Genomic DNA, 14,175 nt, shown 5'->3' with positions numbered 1-14,175 from the left:
CGAAATTAATTCGCCCAAACTATGCTTTAATTCTAACAATTGCAAAGTCCGCGTCAGCATATTTTCCGCATACTTCAAGCTGCCGTGGAACAACCTAGTGCTGGAAATCGCGTTTCGGGAAATGACATGTTGCCAATACATTTAAAGTGTGCTTTCGTAAATAAGAAATTAATCCGTCCAAAATACATTTCAATTCCAACGAATGAGCTGTCCGCGTAAACATATTCGCAGCAAACTGCTAGCTGTTGTTGAACAACCTGGTGCTGGAAATTGCGTTTCGGGAAATGACATGTTGGCAATATATTTAAAGTGTGCTTTCGTAAATAAGAAATTAATTCGTCCAAACTACATTTCAATTCCAACGAATGAGTTGTCCGCGTAAACATATTCGCAGCAAACTGCTAGCTGTTGTTTAACAACCTGGTGCTGGAAATCGCGTTTAGGGAAATGACATGTTGGCAATATATTTAAAGTGTGCTTTTGTAAATAAGAAATTAATTCGTCCAAACTATATTTCAATTCGGACGAATGAACTGTCCGCGTAAATATATTCGCAGCACACTTCTAGGTGTTGTTGAACAACCTGGTGCTGGAAATCGCGTTTAGGGAAATGACATGTTGGCAATATATTTAAATTGTGCTTTCGTAAATAAGAAATTAATTCGTCCAAACTATATTTCAATTCCAACGAATGAGCTGTCCGCGTAAACATATTCGCAGCAAATTGCTAGCTGTTGTTGAACAACCTGGTGCTGGTAATCGTATTTCGGGAAATCGCATTTGCATTTTGGCAATGTATTTAAAGTGCGCTATCGTAAATACGGAATTAATTCGTCCAAAGTATACTTCAATTCTAACAATTGGGTAGTCAGCGTGAGCATATTTGTCGCATACTTCAAGCTGCCGTGGAACAACCTAGTGCTCGAAATTACGTCTCCGGGATCAGTGAAAACGCTCCCTTTTCAGTCGTCCATTCGTTTATGGTACCATCTAGCAGGAAGGCAATCACCGCTTATTTAAATTACGTGTGGACAGCGTGATGGCATTACATCGGCAAGGGCGTCATGCGCACCTCCGGGCCCAAACATGCCAGCGATAAGGACCTCAGCTGGAAAGGCCAACCGACTCTCATAGACGGCCGTGTATTTGTTGCTTGACAGTTCGACTCCTGACCGATGCCTGACACAAGTTACGACTAGCTGTTCCGTTCTAGATAGACCGCAGATTTCAAAGCGACCACTCAGACACTTGTGCGGTAATTTGGGGGCCAGTCTGCGCAAAAAGCGCCTCATCGGGCAAGATAATGTCTCCTCTCGGAGGGTATATATGTATAAGTCACGCCAAGTATGACGCTTGTCGGAACAGTTCCTGTTAGCTGAGGTCACTTTGCGTCGGCATTTCCTGTGTGGCGACATCTTTCCAGTTCAGGTCCCGTCACGTGACCTTCCGTTGCCATAAACTTCTTGATGACAACGCAATTTCTCTGGGATTCTCTGTCTCCTGAAATGCATTTTCGCTCGGCTTGGTATATTTTATTTTAGAAATATACAAAAAATGTACATTAAATACAGTAAAAGTATACTACAATATACAAGTATTACTTTAAATATATAACAAAGTATGCTTTAAATACAATGAAAATGCAAAAATAGCAATTAAACGCATTACATTACATTAAAAATACACTAAAATATACAATTAATACATTGAGATTATATTCATATGGGCTCGGCTTAAAAAAGGTACTGAAAGGTAATGAAGCAATGCCTGAACTGCCTATAAGCATCAGAAGACATAAATTATGGGGAGACATAAAAAGAATAAAAATAAAAGAGCAGGCAGAGGCTCTTTTATTTTTATTCTTTTTTACAAGGCAAGACTGTAGTTTTAACTTTTTCCTTAATTCCGGAAACTTCTTGACATTCATCAGTGTAGTTTTAAACAGGCATGCTCCAGAACCGAGCATCTAGGTCGCCTTAAAAATACAGTCCGAGAAGCTTTTGAACACAAAAAAAACTGTCATGCTGTCTTTTTCGAGTTAAAGAACGCTTATGACACAACCTGGACGTTCAGTATTCTTCAGGACCTGCTGAGCTTGGAATCCGGGCAGAATGTTTGATTGCCTAAAAGATTTGTCTAGCCGTAAATACCAGGTACGCCAGGTACGCCCTATCGAGGTATTTGATTTAGCAAAACGGAGTACTTCAAGTGCGTATTTAAAACGCAACTCTCTTCTTTCTAAAAATGAATTCTATAAGCAAAATAATGCCAAGGTCAATACGACGATCTGCAGATAGCTTGCGCATCCTCCAACATAACAACATGTCAGTGACAAGTACAGTTAAGAAAAAACAAACTGGCTCATGGTTGTGTTGAATTTGTGGATGCAGTGCTAGGTATCCCTTATTACGGCAAGGCGGAAATTTTGGCGAGTTGGTAAGTGTTCATTTTCGCTCTCAGCGCAACACGAACGGGAGCACAAACAGACGCTGTTTTGTGCCTGTTTGTGCTAGTCCTTCGTCTTGTGTCCCGTTCGTGTGGCGCTGAGAGCGAAAATGAATCCCTTATTACAGTTGCGCATTCAGCTTAAGGTTGAACAGAAAGATAAACAAATCGTACCACTTTCGAGATGACGTTGTTTTATTAAAAATGAGATATAGCGCAAATGAGGTTTAACAAATTTGGTAGATCTATTTCGGACAATATTCAACCTAAACATTCCCATTTTGGGTAATGAAGAATAATTGATAAATCGAGATAAAGCGAAATTAGCGGCCATTAACGGGGGCTACGCACGAAAACTGATGTTCGGTTTAGAATTGTGCCCTACTTACTCCACAAGTTCTGTATGTTGAAAAAAGAGGCGCTAGGCAAGATATCAATCTCTGAGAAGGGAGCGAATGCCACATGACATAATATCACGAACATTTAGCATTTATATGGAACGCAATGTCTCATCCGAAGAAAAAAACAAAGAAACAAGAAGCTACACGAATTTTAATTGAACCAAGTTAACATTCACATCCCTGTCCCATACATTAAATCACATCTCTTTGGCTCATCACAGGCGACAAGAGAAGAGCACCTATGTTTTGCAGCTGCAGTAGCATGCCGGAGGCGACTGAATAAACTGTCAACGAACAACAAGCATAGTGTTAGTATTAGAGGGAGGCGCATATTTGGGACCCTCAATGCACAACGTTATCAAACATTTTGTAAAGACAAGAATAACGGTATGGGTTTTGCGGTTGCAATTCATTGCAATATTTATTTATTAATTTATTTTTCGCTTTGTGCACCCGTCAACAGCACGGCAGCGCACAAGGACGGCGCACGTTACAAGAAGGGAGCCACAGAACACAAAAAAGCGTTACGGACACGGGGAACATAGTTTGTAAATGAAGGAGAGATGGCAGTGTACAAGTAATAACATTTGCGGCAGCCGCCTGAAGTCGCAGATCTGTGAATAAAACAAAGATCAATGCATACACAGGAAAACCATGATGAGCAATTAAGTAAAAAAAAACGATCCGTTTATTAACCGTTGTACAGATAGAGGAAAGTATTTAGTGTGACCAGTATGTCTAGGATAAAGAGTAGCTTGCAGCCTCAAGTTTGTGATCGACAGCGCTCTGATAAAAGGTGTTTACATCATTTGAGTACCATCGATGTTTCCGTGCAGCACATTATAAAGGAAGGCAATGTCCTGCTTCTTTGCTGCGCGCGATCGGAGACCCAAGTTGCAGATTGCAAAGCAGTGAATCGCAAGAAAAGAAATGTCAACTGGCCGTGTGTCAATTATGAAGGGTACAAAGTATTTTGTGCTGGATTTTCACCATTTTCTTCTCATTGCAGCCGAAATAGAAATTCAAGTATCTGAACGAAATTCCACGCACGCTGTCACCAGGCACCAAGAGAAGTTCACTGTGCAGCCATGATGTTTCGTCTGTTTTTTAAAGTGGGAAAAAATATCAAGTAGACGTAATATTTGAGCCAGAGTAAAAGAAACATGGGAAATAATATCCAGTGTCTGGTCACACATGATGCAAAGACTGCCAACGCATGATTATTGATTTCATCCAAGGCCTGGAGATAAGAGAAGTTTGGGTCATGACGTAGTCACATAACCTGCGTCTTTGTCAAATTAACCTCAAGGCGGTTGATTCTACACCATTCATAGACAGTACAGATATCTACTTGAAATGTAACACATTAAATATCACTTCTGACATGCAGAAACACCTTCAGGTCGTTAGCGTTCAATTGAATACACTGTAGTCATCACACACTATAATTGCACATTGTATGTGTACTTTATACATTAAAATTGAGTTACAGGCCAACAATCTTCTCCAAAACGATATTTGAAGTATCTCAGAATGAAACGGTTGTGAAACTGTGGAAACATGCAGTTATCATAATGGGCTCCATTATATTGCAGCATGATGTTATTAGAGAAAAAGAACGGGAAGAAAGTTGTAATGCCCGCCAACGTTATTCAAATATGAGATCAGGCATCTGTCAGTAAAACGTCAATTTTCCTGTTAGCGAACACCCTCGTGAAATAGTGCCGAAAAGCTTTTTAATGCGTGTTTGTTTTGCCGAGAAACCACCGGCACGCGGTTTTGTAACGACAGATGTGACGATATTTTTCTTCAATGTTTGTAGCCGTGCGGAGGGGGTTATATGTTTTTTGAGATAAGCGTAAGTGCTCTACAAGTGTTATCTCTAAACTTCTTCGTCAGATCTAAATTTTGACGATCGCCCAGTTCTTCCACGACAAATAAGCATGGTCTGTGGCTGGCACCGCCGAGTTGTTCAGTCCATTATGTCTTTGTGGGCTGAAGTCAGCCCATTAAGGCGCTCGTTTCATTGTCACGTTAGTTTGTTAGTCTTTTGTGGAGGTCGTTGTCACTCTCAAGGACATGAGAAATTAGAAACTCATCGGCTGACTGTCCGTGGCCTAATATCTAATCAATAATAAAATAAGGAAACCTTTAGACTTCAAACGCCCCAAGGCAGGCTTTCCTAAAGGCTTCTCGGGAATGGAGCATATTCTTGCTATCAGTCAGGCGATAGCTAAAAGCGCGGAATACAGCCAAACCCTATACACGGTTTTTCATCGCATACTAGGCAAAATTCAAAATTTCTCTAGTAGAAATTTTCAAACTTTCTTTTTTAGGTAAAGGTATGGCTTTCTCTGGGGTAGTGTTACCAGAGTTGGTGGACCTCAGAAAACCGGTCAATCTAGTTAAAATGAAAGATGGTTATCTAATTACCTCTAATTAACTTGTTAATTATCACAGCCAACTTGTTGCAATTAGATGTGTATAGCTGGTCGTTAGTAATAACCATACGAGTTTTTAGAATTTCGGAGATGCGATTATCCTCGGCGCTGTGGGCCAAAAAGTTTTGGCTTCTTTGTGGCAAAACTGATGCACTTTCGGAAAGCATGCCGGCAAAGCAACCTTCCAGTGCATGTAACTAGTCGAAAAAGACATTTTGTTGGGACACAGTGCCAAAGGTAATCGCGTCTTCGAGCGTAAAGAATTGATATGGCTATTACTGATGACTGGCTGCAAATCTGTATTTCCTACTAGGCATGTAACTTTAGTATTTAAAAAGCTCATTATTAAAAATTTGTTAACCAGCTTTCTAAAGAACCACCGGTTTTCTGGTGTCCGTCAACAATAGTAATGCTATGACGCAAAAACCGTATTTTACCTCAAGAAACCTATTTTTGAAAATTACTCAAAACCTCCCCTTATACACCTAGTGTATAGCCTTCACGCATTACGGGAAGGCGTTCGACTCAGTCGAAACCATAGCAGTCAGGCAGGCATTATGCAAACAGGGTGTAAAACCGGCTTGTGTAAAAGTATTTGGACATATCTAAGACACGCTGATAGCCGCCATAGTCCTTCATAAAGGCAGGAATGAATTTCCTATAAGGAAAGGGGTCACGCAGGGAGACACGATCTCTCCAACGCTATTAACTGCCTGTTTACAGGACATATTCAGAGGTCTGGATTGGGAACAACTGGGGCTAACGGGGTAGAAAACACCTGAGTAACCTGCGATTCGCTGATGACATTGTCTTGCTAAGTCAGGGGATGGATTGCATAGCATGCTAAATGACTTAGACTGGCAAAGCAGAACGGTGGGTCTAAAGATTGTTATGCAGACAACTAATGTAATGTTCGACAATCCCGGAAACGAATAGCAGTTTACTTTTGGCAGCGAGGCGGGCGGTATAAGGGAATACGCCTACTTAGCGCAGAGAGCGATCTCAAATCAGGGACTCGAGATTGAAATAACTAAAAGCATAATAATGGGGTGGAGCGCATCTGGCAGGTGCTGTTAGGTCATGAATGGCAATTTACCAATATCCCCTAAGAGAAAAGTAGATAACAGCGGTCTTACCGGTATTCATCTTTGGGGCAGGAGCATTGTGGCTACCGAAAGGGTTCAGCTTAACTCGCGCACAACGCAGCCAGCAATGGAAATAAAAAATTAGGTGTAACATTAAGAGATAGGAAGAAAGCAGAGTGTATCAACGAATACACATGCAATAACGACACCCTAGCCAAAATGAAGAAAAACGACCTTGAGGAAGGAATATAATGCGAAGACAAGGTAACCGATACTCGTTAAGAGCAACGCACGAGATTTCAAACCAAAGAAAGGTTAGGTGGGTGGAGAAGATTAAGAAATTGGCGGTGATAGAGCGACCGATGGCACAGATGGCACAGGACCCAGTTAGTTGGATAGATATTAGAGAGGCCTTTGTCCTGCAGTGCTCGCGTAGTCAGTCTGAAAAATGATGATGAGGTCATGTTGTTACAAGTGTTGTGTAGCCATTGATGTCAGGCACGCCCACGACAAGCAGCAACAAAACCCCTCCTAGTTTAGTCACAGAAAACCAGAGAACAGTCCATCGAGCCAGCAGCCACCTGCAAGAAATCAACTCCGAGCTTCTGTTCTTGCCTGACTCGTCGCACGATTGACGATCCCACTTCAACAATGCCTAACGTAAGACGGCACCACCATAAAAATGCAGTATGACATTTATACAGAATTAGGCACGCGGTTTATTCAGCAGAAAAACCTGTATTGTACAGGATATCCTGTATGACGGGGAGCCCCTGGTTTTTTGGGAATAATGGAGGGCTAGAAAAAAGTTGAGCTATAAAATAACTATCACCGATGTCCTGCATGAAGCACACAATTTGAATTTGGTCAAAACATATCAGAATATCAGAATTTCCTCAATACTAGCGGTTTATTTTACCTTCTTCATACAGTCGTAACTCTTCCTGCGCACAGAGATATTTGGCTAATCAATTCGTGGCATAATGAATCATGTAGTTTCACATGCGGCCTGCGTAGCAGCAACATCATAATTCACTTCTCATTGGCTTTTATCGATGTAAACAGAAAATAGCCGTTTAAAAAAACGATAGCTCGGCTGGTTCTTATTACAAACTAGAACAGCAAAGAAGGCACGGAGGTTGTAGAAACTCTGTTCTTTTTTCATTCTTCCACCATTCATGCGTCATCCCTTGCTAGTCATTTATTTTTTTTTAGGTTCTACCATTTCTGTCGCACTGCTGTTGCTACTAGGCCGATCCCGGAAGATAGTGCGTTTATCCCAGCTAGTTCGTGATAGAGTCGGCTGCTATGAAGCTACGCGTGTGTAATATGCATGCCTCTGTGATCATTGCTGTATTTCAGTTATCTTTGCGCAAAATTTTTATGATTCTGAGTAAAAACATTATTTCTGGTATCAATTATGTCATGCAAGTTGTTGGTTAGTCACTGATATGAATGTGCACCGCCTAATCGGTCAAGCCGGCTAAAGGATTTAACGGCTCACCTACAAGATTAGAATAAGAAAATGTTTACACTCTACACAGTAGGTCCCAATTAGGTACCTCCGCTATGAGCGCTAAACCGACCCCGCGTAAACATGTTTAAGCTCAGGACAGTACCAGGATCTTCCCATGATGATTTGCTTGGATATCGGGACCGAGGTCTTCACCGCATGACGATGAACTCTGCAGACGACGGAGGGAAGCCTTCAGGAGGGCTAGTAAACTTGAAGGTTTATTTACATATTTACCACAGAAGCAGGGAGACCATAAGTCAGAGATGAAGTGCTGTGAAACCCGCCAAATTGAGGCTTAAATACAGTGGATATTCCCTAGGCACCTAGCTAGGGAATCCGGTGGCTGGTCAACCGTCCAATGGGCAGACACACTCTTCATAGCCTCCGCCCTAACCCCGTGACCGCTCCGCCCTCACAAACACGTGCACAGGCGATAAGAAATCCTGGCGCCTTGAGGTCCTGGAATGCGGTTTCCGACGTGTTGACAAGGTGCATAAGGTCGTTGGCTTTGTAGGCGGTGATCCCCTCTGTGGGAAAGATGCGTCCTGACGGTCCCGGTGAATTCCAGAGGGTAAGATGAATCAGCCGTGTCCGCCCCCGCTTTGTCGGGCCGCGCAGGTGCCAGCGAGCGGGCAGGGTCCGGCGCCTTTGTTCGGGTCTTTCTGCCGGTCCACGTGAGGGCACAGTTCGGGAGAAATGCCGCATTCCATACTCCGGACGAAGGGATTAGAGGCCTTTCGTCACAGCTCGCCGTCGCCAGGAGCCGTTCCTAATCCTCTTTTCAGGATGACAGCACCTTTGGTCAAACATAGTTCGATGGCTCCTGCCGGGCTCGTCTGTTCCCGCTGTCGGGGCCTCCGATCACAACAATCCGTCCGCCACCAAGAAGACGCCACGAAGTGGTTGCAGCTGGTCGGTGCACCACAAATGGGCGTCAGAGTCCCAGTCGGCCTCGTAGTTGTCAGCCCACTTGACCTGGACCGCTGGCTAGGGTCCTCAACGGAGCATTAGCGATCAGATCTGAGCTCAGCCCCTACCTCCGGCTAGGCAGTACGCGGCCAGCCTCAGAACATTGCCAGGTCTTTAATACAGAGCAATATGGCTGTAAATTTTGGATGACTTAACCCTCGCCAACAGCTCACGTCCGGAAGTCTGCTGAACCAAAACTAGTTCCTCTTTTTGTTTTTCCTTTTTTCGCAAAATACATGCGTCTGAAAGTTGGTAAGAAACTATTTTTTTTCAGCAATGAGGTAGGTACGGAGAAGCAAGAAAAAACAAGAAACAAAAACCAAAAATGACGGACGGTAGCTTTCCTCGAGCATTAGGGCATTTTACGCCAGATTATGCAGAAAAGCTACGACTGGGACCGTCGGCATTCCCGTTTTCCCGCCCTTTTCGGCAGCGGTAGCCCGACTGAGTCACTGGTAGAGGACCGACTACGTCCTCCACCAAACGACGGAAGGGTTCGCTAATCACGGGCACTAGCTTCATCGGAGCCTTCCTTAAATCCCCTGGCTTTCCGACACGCTGACAGGTGTCGCAGGAATTTACAAACTGCTCGACATCCCTGAAGCAGCCAGGCCAATAAAACTCCTGTAGAAGCCTAGCTTTAGTTTTCTTCACTCCAAGGTGGCAAGACCAACCCCCACCATGGCACAATTTAAGGATGCCTGCGCGGTATTTCTACGGCACCACGAGCTGATCAAACTGGATCCCCTTTGAGTCCTTGTAATGTCGATACAACACCCCGGAACGGTTACGTATCGTAATGTTTCTCGTTGCTACACTTTCTTCACTTGTCCGGCTGGATAAATCTCGAAGTGTAACGTCCGCCGCCTGCTCGGCTGCAAATCATGTCTCTATCGACTTTGGCCAGATCCAAAAAGGGTTCCAAGCGTGGCTGCACGACATTTGACCCGACCCCCACTGAGTCGCCCTGCGGCTCAGAGACTGGTTCCTTGCACTCGGCGTCGCATCTGTTCCTGCCGCGAGCCTCTCCGCTCGTCTCAGAAGCATCGCCTCCTGGGTTTGCCCCCTGCCTGACCCGTTGTGGGAGAGCCTTCGTTCTTCCTACGATTTATTTCAGCTGCAATCTCGCGAGCCTTCGCACGAGTGAACGCCTGCACGGTTCGATCGCCGAAACTACGACCCTCTTCCTGGAGCATCTGCTCCGACCGATTTGAAAAGAGGTACGGAAATTTTACCGGCAGATTCCGTGATACCGCTGCCTCCGTTTCCAGAACGCCAAACAGGCCCTCTATTCTAACTGGTGCGATCGACGAGCATGCGCTATTCTCTTCGGCCACCTGCCTAATCCATGCATATTCCCCAGTAAAATCAGCTGTGTGCACGTACGTGGGGTGGATTACGTCCATGGTGGCCGCGGAGTCCCTCAGAACCCGGCACGGTTTTCTATTAACCTGCATGCCTTTCAGGTATGGCTCTAGCAGGCGCATGTTCTCCACCAAGGAGAGAACGCCTCCACCAAGGAGAGAACGATTTCCTGCTTCCTGCAAGTGTGGGCGAAGTGACCGGGCTCGTGACAACGGAAACACACTGGTTTCTTTGTGGCTTCAAAAGCCTTATCCCTCTCTTTTTCGGTCGCCCTGTTTGTGGGGTTGCTTGATTCTGGTTTGTGGCCCTCGTTCCGCTCCAAGTTACGGCTTGCTGCCCCTCCTGTCTGGATCCGTGGAAATTTTTTTTCTACTTTGGGGCTTACGGGGGCACGCGCACCCTCTGCTACGCGCTTGGCATGGAACTCTTTGGCCAGCTCTGCTGCACTTTCTAGGGTTTTATTTCCCGGCCTGTCCAGCACCCACACGAGCATTTCTTCCCTCAAAGAGCCAAAAAACTGCTCCAGGCAGATCACCTTTATTACTTTATCGTGAGTTCCGTAAGCCTGTTCTCCCTTTAGCCGTTCCTTCAGGTCTGCCTTAAGGTTATACGCAAAATCCGGAAATGACTGGTTAGGCTGTTTTCTGGCTTCCCTGAAGCGGTGCCGAAAGGCCTCTGCGGACAGGCGATACCTTTTTAGGAGTGCTGCCTTTACTTTAGTATAGTCTGTCGCCTCTTCTTTTGCCAGACGAGCGAGTACTTGGGCCGCCTCAGATGGAAGAATGGTCAGAAGTTTCTGCGGCCAAGACTCGGTAGGGAACTCGCAACTTTCACATGCTCGCTCAAAGTTCACGAGAAAGAGCCCTATGTCCTCTGAAAGTTTGTACGGTTGCAAGAGGTCCTTTATTTTTATTTTTGATGCTGCCTGGCTTGCCACTGTGTTCGGCACCCCTAGCCTAGTGCGTTCTACCTGTACAGCCTGAGCTATCTGTAGATCGAGCCGTTTTTTCTCGATCTCTCTTTCATGCTCTTCGCGCTTCCTCTCGTGCTCTTCGCGCTTCCTTTCGTGCTCCCTTTCCTGCTCTTCGCGCTTCCTTTCGTGCTCCCTTTCGCTCCCTTTCCTGCTCTTCGCGCTTTCTTTCGTGCTCTTCGCGCTTCCTTTTTTTATTCATCCTCTCGCTTCTTTTGTTCATCCTCTCGCGTCTTTTGTTCCCCTTCCTTCTCCAACTCCTCCTTAATTAGCTCCCAACATTCTACTATCTCCTCCTCGTCCGCACCGAAATCCTCAATTGCCCTAATCAATTCAGGTTTTCTACGGATCGACCCACATTCAATGCCCAATTCCCCGCATACGAGAACTAGGTCTGGTTTGCGCAGCTTCTTCCAGTCCATGACTATTTAAGCAACGGCAAGTCTCTACTCACGTGGTCAGAGGAGCCCCGGCTGCTTCTTATACAAACCTTCGATTACTTAGGCTAACAATTTTCCAAAGTTGTAAAACCTGGCAATGCTCCAAGAGAAAGACCGCGCACTTACCATACCAGAGTCAGGACCAGGCGCAGACCATCCCACCGCTGCCAACCAGTTGATATGCTTGGCTGTATACAGCGAAAAGCTGTATCTCCCTGGGTACGTTTGTGGTCGAGAGACTGGCGGTTTCCATATATAGCTATACTGATACACACACAGTAGGGGGCATTTGTTTTATTTCTTAAAGACCTTGCTCTCTTTGAAATGACATTAAAGGTGCTCACACAAGAGAGCATATATCTAATATAATTTCGGTGATAGTTACAAATGCCCTATTGTTCATTGTGTGCGGAGATATGCCTAGCGTACCGCTAAACGCATCAAAGTGCATCGCCATTCTATTTGTTTGTTTTGGGGGAAAGGAAATGGCGCAGTATCTGGTCCCTTATATCGTTGCACACCTGAACCGCACCGTAAGGGAAGGGATAAAGGAGGGAGTGAAAGAAGAAAGGAAGAAAGGGGTGCCGTAGTGGAGGGCTCCGGAATAATTTCTACCACCTAGGGATCTTTAACGTGCACGGACATAGCACAGCACACGGGCGCCTTAGCGTTTCGCCTCCATAAAAAGGCACCCGTCGCGGTCGGGTTCGAACCCGGGAACTCCATATTCATGGCAGGCGTGGCATTCATGACACCTAGCATTCCGCTGATCACATCAAAGTGCACCGGCGTTTTATGCAGAACCCACTCTCATGACTATAGCATGCCATACCGGTAGACGCTTTCCCGCTTGAGCGAAGTTTAAGGTGAAAAGTGAGGGGTCAAGGTCAAAGGCCAAAGGTCAAAGTCGAGATGGTGCAGCAGCCGCTGGTGTCGCTGCTGTAGCAGACGTCATGTGTCGAACCTGACTACCACCAGTTATGCTCATGGTTTGACCTCTAGCTGCATTAAAGGTGAAACTTGCGGCCCCGCTGACCTCTAGCTACATTCAAGGACAAACTTGCGGCCCCGCTGACTGCTCGAAAAGCTGGCGTAATGAAGCATTCTTTTACCAAGTACACATCGTCAGCTTTTGAAGGTTTACTGGGCGGCGCCGCCAGATGGCGTCACGTTCCTGTCAACAGCACGCGCGCCTTGCTCGCCGTGACCAATCAGCCCTTTCGTAGCGGCGGGCCACGGTCCGCGGTAAGCGGTAGCAGTAGGCGCTGTCACCATTTCGCGCACTTGTGCACTCGCAGACAACATTAGGGCGTGTGGGGGTAGCGGCCTCAGTGTGGCAGACTCAGCCAGAAACCAGCTACCAAGTGACAAGTGGGATGGTCGTTTGGCGTCCAGTTTTCGCCGGACGCAAGTCAGAGAATGGGATGGAGCGAAAGGGTCACAAACAAAACAGTCTATACAGCAAAGAGCCGATACAGAAGATTTCACAGTCAATCATGCGAGCACATACAAAGTGATTTACAATACAATGCAACTCGTGCAAAGTAACACTCGAGCGAGAGTTACTTTGCACGAGAAATATTGCTAGAAATTTGCAAGAGAAATATTGCACCTAAAGAGCCCTAATACAAGAGAGAGACAAACAAAACACAATTCGTTCACTGGTCAGTGCGACAGTCCAATCACCAGATCACGACGGAGCCGTCTCGCACGTTGGCCCACGCTGACTCGATGGTCCTTGGCTGGGCGAGTGGCGCAGACCCGAGACTCGAGCGGGCGCGCTTCTCTCAAGCTTGAACGGTGGCTCAGACTGACAGAGAGCGGTCAACGCTCTCCATATGGTACAATAATCACAATAAGCGTTCATCTAACAAAAAGAAACGCCTGTACCGCATCGCTAAGCTCTCCCTAACTAGTCAGCGTTGGGATTCGTATACGGCGGCTTCCGACACTTATGTTCAGGCGCTCAAAGATGCTAAAAAGCACTTCCACTCGCATGTTTTGCCCTCTATGTTAACGACCAATTTAAAAAAATTCTGGCGGGTCATAAATCCTTCCACCGATGATAGCATCCCTTTAGCTGACCCACCAGGCAAACCCATTCCTTCCGACATTTGCGCCACGATTCTGTACCGCGCATTCACTGATAACTTCACAGCCATGTTTGATGTACATATGCCAACAACTCACCATTTCAACTATGTTTCCATGTCACCTATAGCTGTCGCTACTCCTAGTGTCGATAAGCTTATTGATGCACTCAGTGTTGATTGAGCTCCAGGTTACGACTGTATTAACCGAAAGTTCTTAAAAAGCACTTCCAGCTTATTCTTCCATTATACTAACAAAACTTTTCCAGCAATCACTTGACCAATCAACGCTACCTACTGTGTGCAAAATCGGAAAGGTGGTTCCAGTCTACAAATCCGGCATTAAAGCATCCCCTAGTAATTATCGTCCCGTATTCTTTACCGGTACATGTTGCAAAATGCTTGAACATATAATATTTACCAACCTTGTTAGCTTCCTCGAATCGAACTCCT

Source organism: Amblyomma americanum, chromosome 1, assembly GCF_052857255.1.
Source record: "Amblyomma americanum isolate KBUSLIRL-KWMA chromosome 1, ASM5285725v1, whole genome shotgun sequence".
Taxonomy (NCBI): Eukaryota; Metazoa; Arthropoda; class Arachnida; order Ixodida; family Ixodidae; genus Amblyomma; species Amblyomma americanum.
The sequence above is the reverse complement of the archived record's forward strand: the minus strand, read 5'-3'. Positions refer to the sequence as shown.